Below are 13518 nucleotides of genomic sequence, written 5' to 3' on the forward strand. Positions count from 1 at the left end.
GATCTCAGTTTAAATGTCACCTCTTTGGAGTGATCTACAGTAGCCATCTGGTGAAGACCACATGACCACATTTTATTTCTCTGCAAAGCACTCACTTATGACCTGATCATGTTTTCTCTGCTCCTAAGACACCACACATGCACACTGATCAAATGGGTTTTATTTATTCTGTCTCCCCAGAACCTAGAAAACTGCTTGGTACCTGGTAGGTGTTCGTTTTTTGAATGAAAGGATAAAAGCTTGGCTATAAGGGAGAGTAGAGAAATAGAAATCTATCTGGTAGGGGATATGGAGCAATCTCATATGGGTGTGGGATGTGGATATGTGTGCTTTCTGTTAATTTGTTTTAATGGGAACCCCTAGCCCATTGCTTGTCTGACTTTGATGTGCCTGGGAACCATCTTGGGATCTTGCTAAATGCAGATTTTGATTCTACAGGCCCAGGTGGGAGATTCTGCATTTCTAACAAGCTCCCAGGTGAGGCCCAGGCTGCTGATCCATGAATCCCATTTTGAGTAGCAAGTCCCTGGATCATGTTGGTATGTTGCTTAGAATGAACAGGTGGAAAGGGGGTGATTAATGAAGCAGGAGAGAGGGGATAACTCTAGGAGCAAAGATTTGAGGAACACACAGGGATTGAATCCAGAGAACCAGCAGAAGGACCGGTTTTTTTTCTTTTTCTTGAGATGGAGTTTTGTTCTTGTTGCCCAGGCTGGAGTGCAATGGCTTGATCTCAGCTCACCGCAACCTCTGCCAACCGCAACCTCCGCCCACTGCAACCTCCGCCCACTGCAACCTCCGCCTCCTGGGTTCAAGTGATTCTCCTGCCTCAGCCTGCCCAGTAGCTGGGATTAAAGGCATGCGCCACCATGCTTGGCTAATTTTGTATTTTTAGTAGAGATGGGGTTTCTCCATGTTGGTCAGGCAGGTCTCAAACTCCTGACCTGAGGTTATCTGCCTGCCTTGGCCTCCCAAAGTCCTGGGATTACAGGCATGAGCCACCACGCCCAGCCAAGGACCGGTTTTTCAAAGGCAGAAGGAAACTTTCCACAGCATATCAGGAAAGAAGGGGAAGGAGTGAGAAGAAGATCTGATGATGTCTATCTTTCAGTGAGGTCCTCTGCTGAGAGTGAGGGTGGAGGTGGGGTGTAGGAGTTCTGAGAAACAGAGTTATTTTCTTCCCAGGCAACATCCATTATGCCTTTGAGGACTGGATCATAAATTTAAAGTAAAACCCATCAGCTCTGTTGTGTAATTTTCTCAGCATTAATCTGCTTGGGTGCAGGTTGGAGAAGGAGGATGGTAGATTCATCCAGAGTGAATGTGACAGAGGCCAAGAGGAACCAGGGAGTTGAGGGTGTTGGTAAGAGAGTGATTTTAATGGTGGACCACAGGAAGTGAGGCCTAGGCACTGGGTGGGATACTGCTACTCATTCCCAGCTCTCACTCATGGGGCTCTAGTGCAGAGAGAGATATGACTGATATAATAACACAAATGCATATCTATCTACGTGTACCCACACATATATATGTATGTATTATGTGTAAATGTCCATGTATATGTAACTACCACAACTGTCAGTGCCCCACCCTTGCGCCTTACCACTGCAGTATACCCGGCTGATTTCCAACTGCCAGCATCTGTATCTCTTTGCCTGAGATCATGGCAGGCCAGAAGTACCAGGGAGTTAGTGCCCCCGAGAGCATCGTTTGACCTGTAACAAACAGGAATTGGTGTATAAATACCCCAGGGTGGGATAACCAAGGTGTGGGTTCCACACTGTTTCCCCAGCAGGACGAAGCTCAGTGGTCCCTGGTGGTAATTTGCTTGGGAAGGCTCTCTTTACAGGCTGCCTTCTTTTCCTTGCCTCACTTCCCCCCTTCCTTCCTTCCTTCCTTTCTTTCTTTTCTTTTCTTTCTTTTTTTTTTATGATGGAGTTTCACTCTTGTCGCTCAGGCTGGAGTGTAAGGGCGCACTCACTACAACCTCCGCCTCCTGGGTTCAAACGATTCTCCTGACTCAGCCTCCCGAGTAGCTGGGATTACAAGCTATCATCACCATGCCTGGCTAGTTAATTTTTGTATTTTTAGGAGAGATTGGGCTCTCATCATGTTGACCAGGCTGGTCTTGAACTCCTGATCTCAGGAGATCCACCCACTTTGGCCTCCCAAAGTGCTGGGATTACAGGTGTGAGCCACTGTATCCAGCCTCACTTCCCTATTTTCTCACTTAGTGTTTTCTAGGACCACCTTTCAAATGAACTAGTTGTTCTCAAATCCTTGCTTTGGGGGCTTCTCCGGGGGGAATCCAAATTGAGGTATATGTAACTATAAATTGTGATGCATGCCATGGAGAAAAGTACAGTCTACTCTTTGGGTGGGGGGACCTGTTCCATTATGGGGTGGGAATGTGGATGTCACGGAAGGCGAGGAAGAGATCTATTAGCTGGGATCTAAAGGAGGAGCAGGGCAGAAGGACATGATACAATGAGTGTCTGAAAGGCCACTGTGGCTGCCACAGAGGACGGGGACATGGATGGAAGCTTAAGAGGCCAGACCCTGGAGGGCCTCATAGGACATGGTAAGGAGTTTGGCATATGTATTCAGAGAACACTGAGAAGTCATTAAGAGGACTACAGCAGGACAGCGACAAGACTATACGTGTGTCTCTAACCATAGTGGAGAAGGACAGGAGAGCCCGCATGGCAGGGATAGAGTTCAGAGGCCCCGCTATGACCCAGGGTCTTGCATGGAGTTTTGCACATGAAGGAGTCTCACCAGATGTTTGCTGAAGTGGAAGGTAACTATTAACCAAGTAGTTGACTGACCAGAACACCCAGTTTCCTGGCCAAGCCGATAAATGATTTCCCTTCATCAATGTTGCCTTTTTTTTTTTTTTTTCTGGGCTGCTACACTTAAAACTCTATCATCCCTTTCTCTTGGGGACAGCATCAACAGGATAACTCCCTTCTACTTTTACTTATTCTCCACTTCCCTCCTTTTCACTTTCTTCTTTCTCTCCTTCTCCTCTTCACCCCTTTGTCTCTCCTCTTTCTTCAAATAATCCTATTTAATAAAGTTGATTATTTCTTACAGTCTCCATTCCTATTAATGGTGGCATGTAATTCTTGTCTCTGGACACCTCAAAACACTGCAGATATAGTCAGTGGAAACAGAATTACACTTTGTGAGCAAGGTAATTTTAAGTGGATCTTTAGTCAAATGCTGTCAAAATGCAAAAAAGAAGAATGTTCCCAAGCACATTCACTCCTTTGGTAATATTGCCACATACACATCCAGCATGCACTTGAAATTTTTATGAAAAAGAAATTCCATTCCAAAGGTGATTCATACAAAACAGTATGTGTATGTGTGTATGTTATTTACAATTTGAAATCATGAGACATAGAACATATTTTCAAGAGATAAAAAAAGTGGGGACATATTCAGAGATAACATACATCTGATCACCAATGTGGTTTCACATGTGGTCACTGTTAATAAATTACTACAGAACACACTAGAAACAGAGAATGACATATACCAGTCAGCAAAGTTGGATTTATGGTGCTGCAGAAAGTAACATAGTATGGAGGACCAGAAAGGCTGAAACCCAGCCCATAAATTAATCTCCAAGTGTATGTTGTAAATAGTCACAATTGTACCCTTTTTCCTCTTGTGTTCCTTTTTATAAAAATATTGAAATCCTTGCTCATCCCTTTCTTTTGCCCAGCAATTAAAGAAAAACAAACTAGATGTCTGAGATTTCACATAACCTTTCATACCCAATATTTTTATTGTCTTAAAACAAATCTTGAGTAGTCAGCAAGAGTTGTGTTTTGCAATACGCTGGGGTAAGGAAGATCTGTTCACCCCATTTTCCATTTTCGCCCCTGGTGTCCTCTTCTGGCATATTCACCCATCACCCCATGGCCCTCACCCTGTGTTCTGGCAGGATTTGAGACATGCAAATTGCAAACTGGTAAATAGCAACTTTGCATATTTTGAATAGAAGAGAACAACGTGGTACCACTCATTCTGTTCTCAAGGAAATCTGAGATAATGGGGAGCAAGATCGAGGGCAGACCGAGGGTCTTAAGTATTTTCTTAAAAGTGTTTATTATGCTTATTAAACCTATTGTACACTGATGAATTAATTTGAATTATTTACATGGTCAACCTTGGAGACAATAACCTGATTTAATCAGAGGATGCAAATGTTATCATTTCTCTTTGAAATCTAAAAACAGGTTTAAACTGGAAACGTCAGGACTTCTTGTATCTTTCCCTACAAATACTGGTTACAAATCTGCAGTCGTCAGGCTAAATGACATAATGTCAGAAATCAAGAGAATGTGGTGTATTTCTTAGGAAAGTCAATAAACTCCCCTGTGCGAACATGTCCCCTGGACAGTGGGTGACTAATTTCTCAAGTAAAAGTTCTTTCTATTTTGTTTATCTGTAAATATCATGCACTGTCTGGCATAAGGGTGTTCATCTGCTAATGACATGGTAAAAATGGTTGGGGTTTTATCAGATTATGAGACTGGTGTCATTTTAAGTGAATGTTTGGACTAGTAAAAATTATTTCATTTTACTATTGAAGCTGTAAGAACCTAAGGTTGCTGTCAAGTTAAAAGGTTCAAATTCAATTATTTTCAAATCTAGGTTTCCATTGTGACTTGGAAAAAAGATTAGAGATTATTGTTCAAATCTCTCCTACTTTGGATTTTTTTTTCTTAGTGTTTGGATGTTTATAAGAAATTTTTGTGAAAGTTAAAATCTCGTGTGTTTGTAAAATTGGAAGAGGCACAAGTGATTCTGAAGGTGGAGCCTTTCAGAGGTAAAGCAAACAGCTTGCATCTTCAATATCTTATGAGATCTAGGTATTAGAACCATGTTTCTGATGCAGGAATACAGCGATCTAGGAACAAAAGGGAGATGAGACTACAGAACAGACTGTGAAATTTCTTAAAATTATTAAATGATCCTAAGACTGAGCACAGGAGTGGATGATGTTATTGCAGATTGTTCTTAATAAGGGCTTTAAAAGCTTAATGATTTATTGATTGGCTCTGCACTAATGACGTGCCCTTGATTATGCATGTGTAAATAAGAGGGCTGATTTATGAGGGTGCAATTGTATCTTTCAGATATATTTGTCCAAGTCTACATCTTTAAAATAAATGGAAGCAATTATCTGAATATTTCAAGGGAGGGAACCCCACCTTCCCATCCCCCACCCCAGATTTGAGGGAAGTCTAGTATGTTAGGTGAAGAGAAAAAAAAAGAAAAGAGGAAGCTCTAAAGGGAGTTAGGAACAAAACAAAACTTCCGTTAAGAAATATCCCTGCTTCTCTTATCGTAAGAGAAGAAAAACAGATTCCCAGGTGCCACCGGGAAGCAATGTTTTACTTAAAAAAAAAAAGAAAAAGGAAAAAGAAAAAACTGTAAGAAGTTGTCCTGTTAAATCAACGACACATGGAGTCTGAAGGAAATCAGCCTTTTCGTTACAAATAGGTTTAAAAAGCCCTGGAGAAGAGAGACGTGAACAGAAGCAATATTATCCACTAACAACCTAACTCCCGCTTAGACATCAGCTGAGAGATCAGCATCATCATTGAACAGGGGGTTTGTCTTAACATAATGACTCATCTTTATTTCTTTCAGGATATAAAACTTGTATTTAAATCAATTCAGAGAAGCACTTGAGCTTTAAACATTAGAGAGCAGGGAGAGCCTATTTAATAAAACAGCATTATTTCATTTTCAAAGAATGATACTGGCAGTAGCTCTAAGTTTAAATTTTGTATTATTTTCCTCAATTATAATTATAGATGGGTCTGAAAGGAAGCATGCTTATTACTGTCATATTTATTCTTTTGACAGGTGTTATGGGACTGTAATTTGGTGAAATGATTCAAAACGCAGATTCCTATCCAAACACAATTCTTGTCATCAACAGGAGAGGTTCAGGAAAAGTCCTCCAGCAAGCCTTTCAGAGATCTTGAACACCCCATATTCATAGCACAATCCATATTCAGGAATAAGGAGGAGAGAGTGCCTTTAGGGCTTATATCCGGCGTAGCAACAGCCAGAAGGCAGAGTGGGTGTTTCAGGTAACACGTAACGAAGGCTGTTAGTGGGGACAGCTTTCAACTGGGTGGGGTCGGATCTAGGAAGAGGCACCCAGTAGGACCCCGAGTCCCGCGCGCGGCCGGCAGAGGGCGCTGGGCTCACTGTCGCCGGGCAGGGGCGGTGCCGCTCAGTCCCCGGGGCGCAGGCGCACTCGTCGCCGCGGCGGCGTCCGGGGCTGGCGTTCCCCTGGAGGCTGGTGAGCCGCGCTGCGCAGGCCGAGGCCGAGGCCGAGGGCGGGGGCGCGGGGGCAGCGGCGGCCGGAGCCACTGGGTGGTGGGGGCGGGCTAGGGATGTGGAGGCCTCGGGCGTCCTCGGATCTATAGAAGACCTAGGGGCGACCCGCGCCGGCACCTTTTCCCTTGCGGTCCGCGCTCTTCCACCGGAGAGCTGAGTGCACCGGAGCGCGGCGCCCGGGCTTGACGCAGGCCTGGCCGGGCGGCCTCGGAGGAGCAGGAAAGGCCTGCAGCGCGAGCTAGGGGCGCGAGGTCCGGGGCAGCCCGGAGGCCAGCCTCTCAGAGGCTCACGGCCTGGCCACTTTTAAAAGGAGAATGTCCCCTCCACCGTCCCTCTGCCCGCGGCACCCGGTGGCCGGAGCAACCTTGTCGTGATGATTTATGCTTCTGCGTAAGAGCAAGTTGCTCCGTGGCCGAAACCCTTTCGCTCCTAGGATTGATCCTTTTTGTGGTTATTGTTTTAAAAAGTTTTATTGAGATATAATTCACGAAGCATACAGTTCACCCATCTAAAGTGCACAATTCAGTGTCTTTTAGTGTGTTTGCAGAGTTGTGCAGCTGTCACCATAATGTTTTAGAACATTACCCCCCAAAAGAAACACCTCCTTTAGCTGTCACTCCCCCCTCCCGTCTACTCCCATTCTCCCAGCCCTAGGCAACCACTAATGTACTTCTGTCTCTGTACTTTTGCCTGTTCTGGATGTTTTGTATAAATGGAATCATACATTAAGTAGCCCCTTGTGACTGGGTTTGTTCACTTAGCGTAATGTTTTCTGGGTTCACCTGCCATAGGTTCTTGACTTCAGGACAGTTTCCTGCTGGCTTTAGTTTCCTCTGGTAACTTGGGAATCAATTGACATCTATGGAACTTCTGTTATGGTTCAGGTACTATAAACTGTGGAGGAGTGACTAATAACCGTATATATATTTTTCTTACTAATTTCCCTTCATTTCACAGGTGTTGAACTAATACAGTATAGTTTCTTGTTCTCCAGAAGCTTACAGTCAGCAAGGAACAGAAAGCCAAGTAAAGTAGGAAAGGGTAAGATGTTCAACGCTGGCGCAGTGGCTCATGCCCATAATCTCAGCACTGTAGGAGGCGGAGGAAGGAGGATCACTTGAGCCTAGAATTTTGAGACCAGCCTGGGCAACATAGTAAGACTTCGTTTCTATAAATAATTAAAAAAATTAGCCAGACGTGGTGGCGTGTGCCTGTGATCCCAGCCACTTGAGAGGCTGAGGTAGAATCGTTTGAGCCCGGGCAGTTGTGACTGCAGTGATCCCTGATCATGCTACTGTACTCCAGCCTGGGTGACAGAGTGAGACCCTGTCTCAGGACAAAAAAAGAAAAAAAAGATGTTCAAGCACTTAAGATGTGCCAGCCCCTGTGCTAGGCACTTTCCATAAGTTAGCTAGGTTGGTCTTTACAAAACCCCTGTGAGGTGGGTTATTCTTTTCTCCAGTTTACAGTGGGGGAAGCAGAAGTCCAGAGAAGTCAACCAGGTTGGCTAGGATTACACAGCTAGTAAATAGCAGAGGTAGGCTTTTAAACTAGGGTTCTTTGTCTCCAAAACCTGCTCTAAGTTCTGTCACATCGATTATAATCACAATAAGTGATTACAGAGCAGTGTGATGACTGTAGTAGGGGTGTGAACAGCATGGGATGAAAGCCTGAAGGAGGTGACAGGGAACTGGATCTCTAAGGATGAAGGGGAATTCTTGAGGCAGGTGAAGAAGTCAAGGTAGGGGAAAGCACAGCATGTTTCAGAGATGGTATTAACAATAACAGTTAGTAGTAAACATGTAGTGTGTGCCAGGCATCATGCTTAGTAGTCTAGGAGCGTTATTTCATCCTTTCAACAGTCCTATGTAGGAAATACTATTTATTAGGGACTGCATTGACAGATGGGGAACAGACTTCGAGATAGAAGTTAAGAAACTCGTCCAGGGTCCTAGAACTAGCAGGTGATAGAACCAGGATTTGAACCCGGACTGTCTGATCCCAGAGTCCTCCAAGTTCAGTCTGTGGCTAAAATGCAGGAAGTGTGGAAAGGACAGCAGGAGGGGAGACTGATGAGAGGGATTGAAACAGACCTCAGAAGGCCATGGGTAGAGAACTCTCTACAGAGGTTCTGAGGAAGGGGAGTGACAGGGTGTGCTTTTTAGGAAGTGTTCTTGGGTGGCACCATGTGGATTGGGCTGGAAGGAGGGAGACAGATCAGGAGGTATTTGGATAGTCCCAGCCAGGTATGGGTACAAAGCTGGGAACCAAGGTAATGCCAACAGGGATGAAGGGGGCAGGGAGGGGGTGAGGGGACTTGAGAGCCTTGGCTATGTAGGAGAGGGACTGGGGGAGGCAGGGATTGCTGCCCCATTGCTAGCTTGGGAGAACACAGATGTGCAAGATGGAGCCCTGGAGTGGGTGGGGGTGGGAAGCAAAACCACTCCATTCCTATTTTTCAACTTTTCCCTTCAAGAAGAGTAATTGCATATTTAAAAAATGGCCTGTGCAGGCTTAATTTAGCGTGTATCAGTGCTCAATAGGGCATAATTTCTGGTTATTTTCTGCAGTTCCATTCTTTCGTCTTTTTTTAATATATGACTTTTTCCCACTTATTTTTAGGTGCCTATATCGGGACATAGATTAGGGAAAAGGACAGTGGGGTTAAATGGGACTGTGGGCCTGCTTCTCAACATCTGTGCCAGTGGTAACACTTGGCTTCCAGGAAATTCCCTTTGTAGCTTTATTTTCTCTTTTTAAAAATTCTGTCATATTCTCCTTTGGATTTGGTAAGAGCTTTGTTGTTAAGCATTTCTTTAGTTGCTCCTTTCCTTTATCTGTGTAATTGATGTCAGCCTGGTGACTCTTTCTTTTGATTTTTTTTTTCCATCTGTATGCAGGGGGAAGCTGCAGACGATGTCCTTGGGTTTCAGAAAGGCATGGAGCAAGGTTTTGTAGAGAAGATTGAGGAGTACTGGATAATAGTGCAGTCAAGTGCCTTTATAAGTGCTTGAACCTGGTCATGCATGAACCCTGCCAGAGTTCTTTGTGGGGTCCTTAGCCCTGATCTGGTCAGTATTTTTATGAGTGGCTCAGACATAGCAGGTAGTTTCACGAAGCAGATGAGGGCATAGTCTTTGGAATCAAATAGACCTAGGTTCTATTCCGGGCCTTGCTCTATACTAGCCTTGTTGCTCCTGGCAAATTACTTAACCTCTCAGGGCCTCAGTTTCCTCATCTATAAAATGGGACTAATGATACCTCCCTTAAAATATTGTTGTGAGGATTAAATGAGGTAACATGAAAAGCTCTCAAACTTGGCATGTCCTACTCATTCCCTGGATGGGAGCCATCGGCTTTGCAGAAGGCTCTGGGTCAGAGAGCTAGGTACACCAGACTGTTCATCTCTGTGGTCCTAGGGCTGGGTCCAGAGTTGTACAGGTGCTAGATGCTCTGAATGGCATGGCGTAGTTGACTGATGCTTACAGTATATAGGGTTAGTGTCTTTCTCTTTGTCCTTACCCTGTGTTTACCTGGCGTGTGACTGTTTCTGTGCTCTTATTTTGTTGAATTGAGTTGGATAACATTCAGTCATATAACAGACCCCCCTAAGGATGGTGGCAGACTGTGACTCTGGAATGACCTCATAAAATAAAAGATGGGGAAAGAGACTTAAGAACAGCTCATGGAGCCAGGTGCAGTGGCTCACACCTATAATCACAGCACTTTGGGAGGCCAAGGCAGGTGGATCACCTGAGGTCAGGAGTTTGAGACTGGCCAACATGGCGAAACTCCGTCTCTACTAAAAATAGAAAAATTAGCCGGGCATCGTGGCATGGACATGTAATCCCAGCTACTGGGGAGGCTGAGGCAGGAGAATTGCTTGAACCCAGGAGGCAGAGGTTGCAGTGAGCCAAGATGGCGCCATTGCACTCCAGCCTGGGGAACAAGAGCGAAACGCTGTCTCAAAAAAAAAAAGAAAAAAGAAAAAAAGAGCAGCACATGGAGAAATGCCTTTGAGCCAAATGCCAGGGCCACGTGAGGGCCCCAGCAGAGAAGCAATCTGAGCTGCATTCCTTGAATTCCCAGGTCAAAGGAGGTGACAGGGCCACTGCCTGTGGAGTTGGTCAGAGCATGGCCAAACTGTTGTTTTCCCATGGGACAGCAGGTTTAAGAGTGGTATCAAAAATAAAGGTACGTGTGTTGAGAGGAGGGCAAGTGGGACGGAGACACTTTGAGAGGCGACAGCACCTCCCCGCTGCTTACACTGGAAAAGGGACTAGGGAGGGGCTGGGATAGTTGACTGTGAATAATGAAAAGCTGGGCTTGGGAGTAGGTGAGGGAAGATTTTGTCCGAAAGAGTAGAGCTCTTTGTAGAGTGGGTAGAACTTTACAGCGGGGAATTTTAACTCAGAACTGGAGGGACTTTCCAATAGCTTGAGCAGAGCGAAAATGGGGGACTTGTGAGTTTCCTGCCACTTGGAGCACATGTAGGGAGAAAAGCTGGGTGACTTCCTGCCAGGTGTGTTTTTAAAGCGATTTTTTATTAGGAAAATTTTCCAAATATATGGAAGTTAAAATAACAGCGTGGTGTTCACCCTTAATGCCTACCATCTAAACGTGATCTGAACATTCTGCTGCATTTCTTCATCTTCCTCACTCTTCTCTCTGTGCTGTCTTTTGCTGAACTATTTGAAAGGAGGCTGCAGACCTGATGACATGTCACCTCTAAATCCTTCTGCCTGCGTCTCCTGAGAGTAAGGTGATTCTCCCACATAACCACATCGGTCTTATAACCCAAGAAAATTCATAATTCACACTATCGTTTCACATCCAGTGAAGATTTTCATTCAGGAAGTTGGTAAATCACTGTGACCACCATATGGAGAATGGCTGGTGGGGCCTGAGGGCAGGTGGATACCCTTCCAGCAACCCCAGCAAGAGCCTGAACTAGAAGCCTGACCTAGAGTAATGAGGGGTGATGAAGGCTGTTTCAAGGTAACCACAGGCCTCCCACTGAGCATGGTGGCACGAGAAGGAGATGCCAGACCACAGAGCTGAGTGTGGAAGAGGCAGGAGGTATTCAGGAAGCAGAGAGGAGCACTGTAGGCAGAAGTAGGAGGATTCGTTCAAAATAGAAATTGAATGTCTACCAGGATAGTTAATTTTATGTGTCAACTTGGCTGGGCCACAGGAGGCCCAGGTATTTGGTCAAACATTATTCTGGGTGTTTCAATGCGGGTGAGATTAACATTTAAATTGTTCGATGGAGTAAAGCACACAGCCCTCTATAATATGGGTGAGCCTTTTCCAATCCATTGAAGGCCTTAAATGAAAAGTCTAAGCCTCCCCTGAGTAAGAGAATTCTCTTGCCTTTGGCTTTCAAACTGGGACATCAGCTCTTCCTGGTTCTACAGCAGCTTCCAGCCTTTGTGCTTGAACTGGGACATTGGCTCTGCAGATTTTGGACTTGCCAATCTCCATAATTGCATGAGCCAGTTCATGATAATAAACCTCTGTCTCTCTCTGTCTCTCTCCCACACACATACACACACACACACACACACACACACACACACACACACACACACACACACACACACACACACACACACACACCCTCCCTCCTATAGGTTCTGTTTCTCTGGAGAACCCCAGTGAGTACATCTACTCCATGCCAGACATTCTGCCCCAGTGCTGAGACAGCATGGGCTGTTGTGGAGTGTGCCATACAGGGCTCAGTTTGCCTGGACTAGGCTGTGGGTGGTGAGAGGTGCAGATGAGGGGTAGGTAGGGGCCAGATCGAGAGGGGCCTTGCAGGCCATGGACAGGAGCCTGGATTTTATTCTGTAGACCAGTGCTTTCCACACTTCAGGACCCTCATGATTTTTGCCGGGTCCACATTTCAATTTGATACATAAAAAATCAGTGTTATGAGCATTTGAAAAAACTGCTTTAGGCCATTAATGCCTATGAAAACGTGTTTTTTCCCCCTCATTACACATGAAAATAAATATAAAATCATTACAATAAAAAATACTGGCCATATACTACTTAAAGTAATTTCAGGTATTTGTTCTACATTTTGGGAAAAGTTGCCATGAATGATGGGGGCAGGGGTGGATATTAGGGGTTTTAGGAAGGACAGGACACTTTGAGATTTATGTTTTAGAAAGATTCACTCTGGCTGTTGGGCAGAGAAGGATGGCAGAAAATGGACTGGAAGACAGGGAGACCACCTAGGGGCTGTTGCAGTTGTCTCAGAGAGAGTCTGAACCAAGGGTATGCAGTGGAGTAGAGAGGAAGGGAAAAATATGAGGGGCATTCAGAGGTGGAATTTGATAGGAATTAGAAACCAGTGGCATGGGGCCGGGTGTGGTGGCTCACGCCTGTAATCCTAGCACTTTGGGAGGCCAAGGTGGGTGGATCACCTGAGGTCGGGAGTTTGAGACCAGCCTGACCAACAGGGAGAAACCCCATCTCTACTAAAAATACAAAAATTAGCTGGGTGTGGTGGCATGCACCTGTAATCCCAGCTACTCAGGAGGCTGAGGCAGGAGAATTGCTTAAACCCAGGAGGCGGAGGTTACGGTCGAGATTGCGCCATTGCACTCCAGCCTGGGCAACAAGAGCGAAACTCTGTCTCAAAAAAAATAAATAAAAAAAGAAAAGAAAAGAAAGAAACCAGTGGCATGGGGATTGAGGAGAAGGAGGAACCTGGGTTGACTGTGATGATTTTGGTTTGGTTGCCTGGGAAGATGGAGGAGCCATCACAGAGGCAGGGAGCCAGGATGCAGAGGCCAAGATCAAGTCCAAAGGGCAGGGCAAGGGAGGCAAGTGTTGCCAGGCCCAGAGGCTTTGACTGCAGTTTTAGCAATGATGCTGTGAGGTTCATTGCCCCTTAAATAATAGCAAACCTACGCTTTAAATTAAATTAAAACATTTTTAGTTTAGCTCTTCTAAGTGGACCCACACATGTATTCTCTACTAGTTATTACTGAGAATGACTAAGTATTATAATTGAGCTGAAAATAATCTGCCGCCCATACTTGCTGGGTTGGTTACTAAGTATTGCTTGAGTTTTTAAGTAATGAAACAAAGTTGTGCTCTTTCCAAATGTTAATTTTGAGGACTGCAGATGGTAAC

General features: G+C 45.1%; 1 protein-coding gene across 9 annotated transcripts in view; it reads left to right on the top strand.

The window, feature by feature from the left end:
• LYRM9 (LYR motif containing 9) overlaps positions 1-13518 on the top strand; it is a 111528-nt gene that overhangs the window by 90240 nt on the left and 7770 nt on the right. For 2 of the 9 annotated variants that reach the window (XM_063706576.1, XM_063706574.1), the window contains exon 1: positions 7335-7526. The exons of 3 other annotated variants lie outside the window; for them this stretch is intronic. The gene's annotated coding sequence lies outside the window, so the exon portion shown is untranslated. Of the gene's footprint in view, positions 1-6196; positions 6335-7334; positions 7527-13518 lie in introns of those variants that run through there. 4 more of the 9 variants (XM_004042080.5, XM_063706572.1, XM_063706577.1 and 1 more) reach the window with 4 other exon arrangements.

Source organism: Gorilla gorilla, chromosome 4 (assembly GCF_029281585.2).
Source record: "Gorilla gorilla gorilla isolate KB3781 chromosome 4, NHGRI_mGorGor1-v2.1_pri, whole genome shotgun sequence".
In the NCBI taxonomy this organism is placed as follows: Eukaryota; Metazoa; Chordata; class Mammalia; order Primates; family Hominidae; genus Gorilla; species Gorilla gorilla.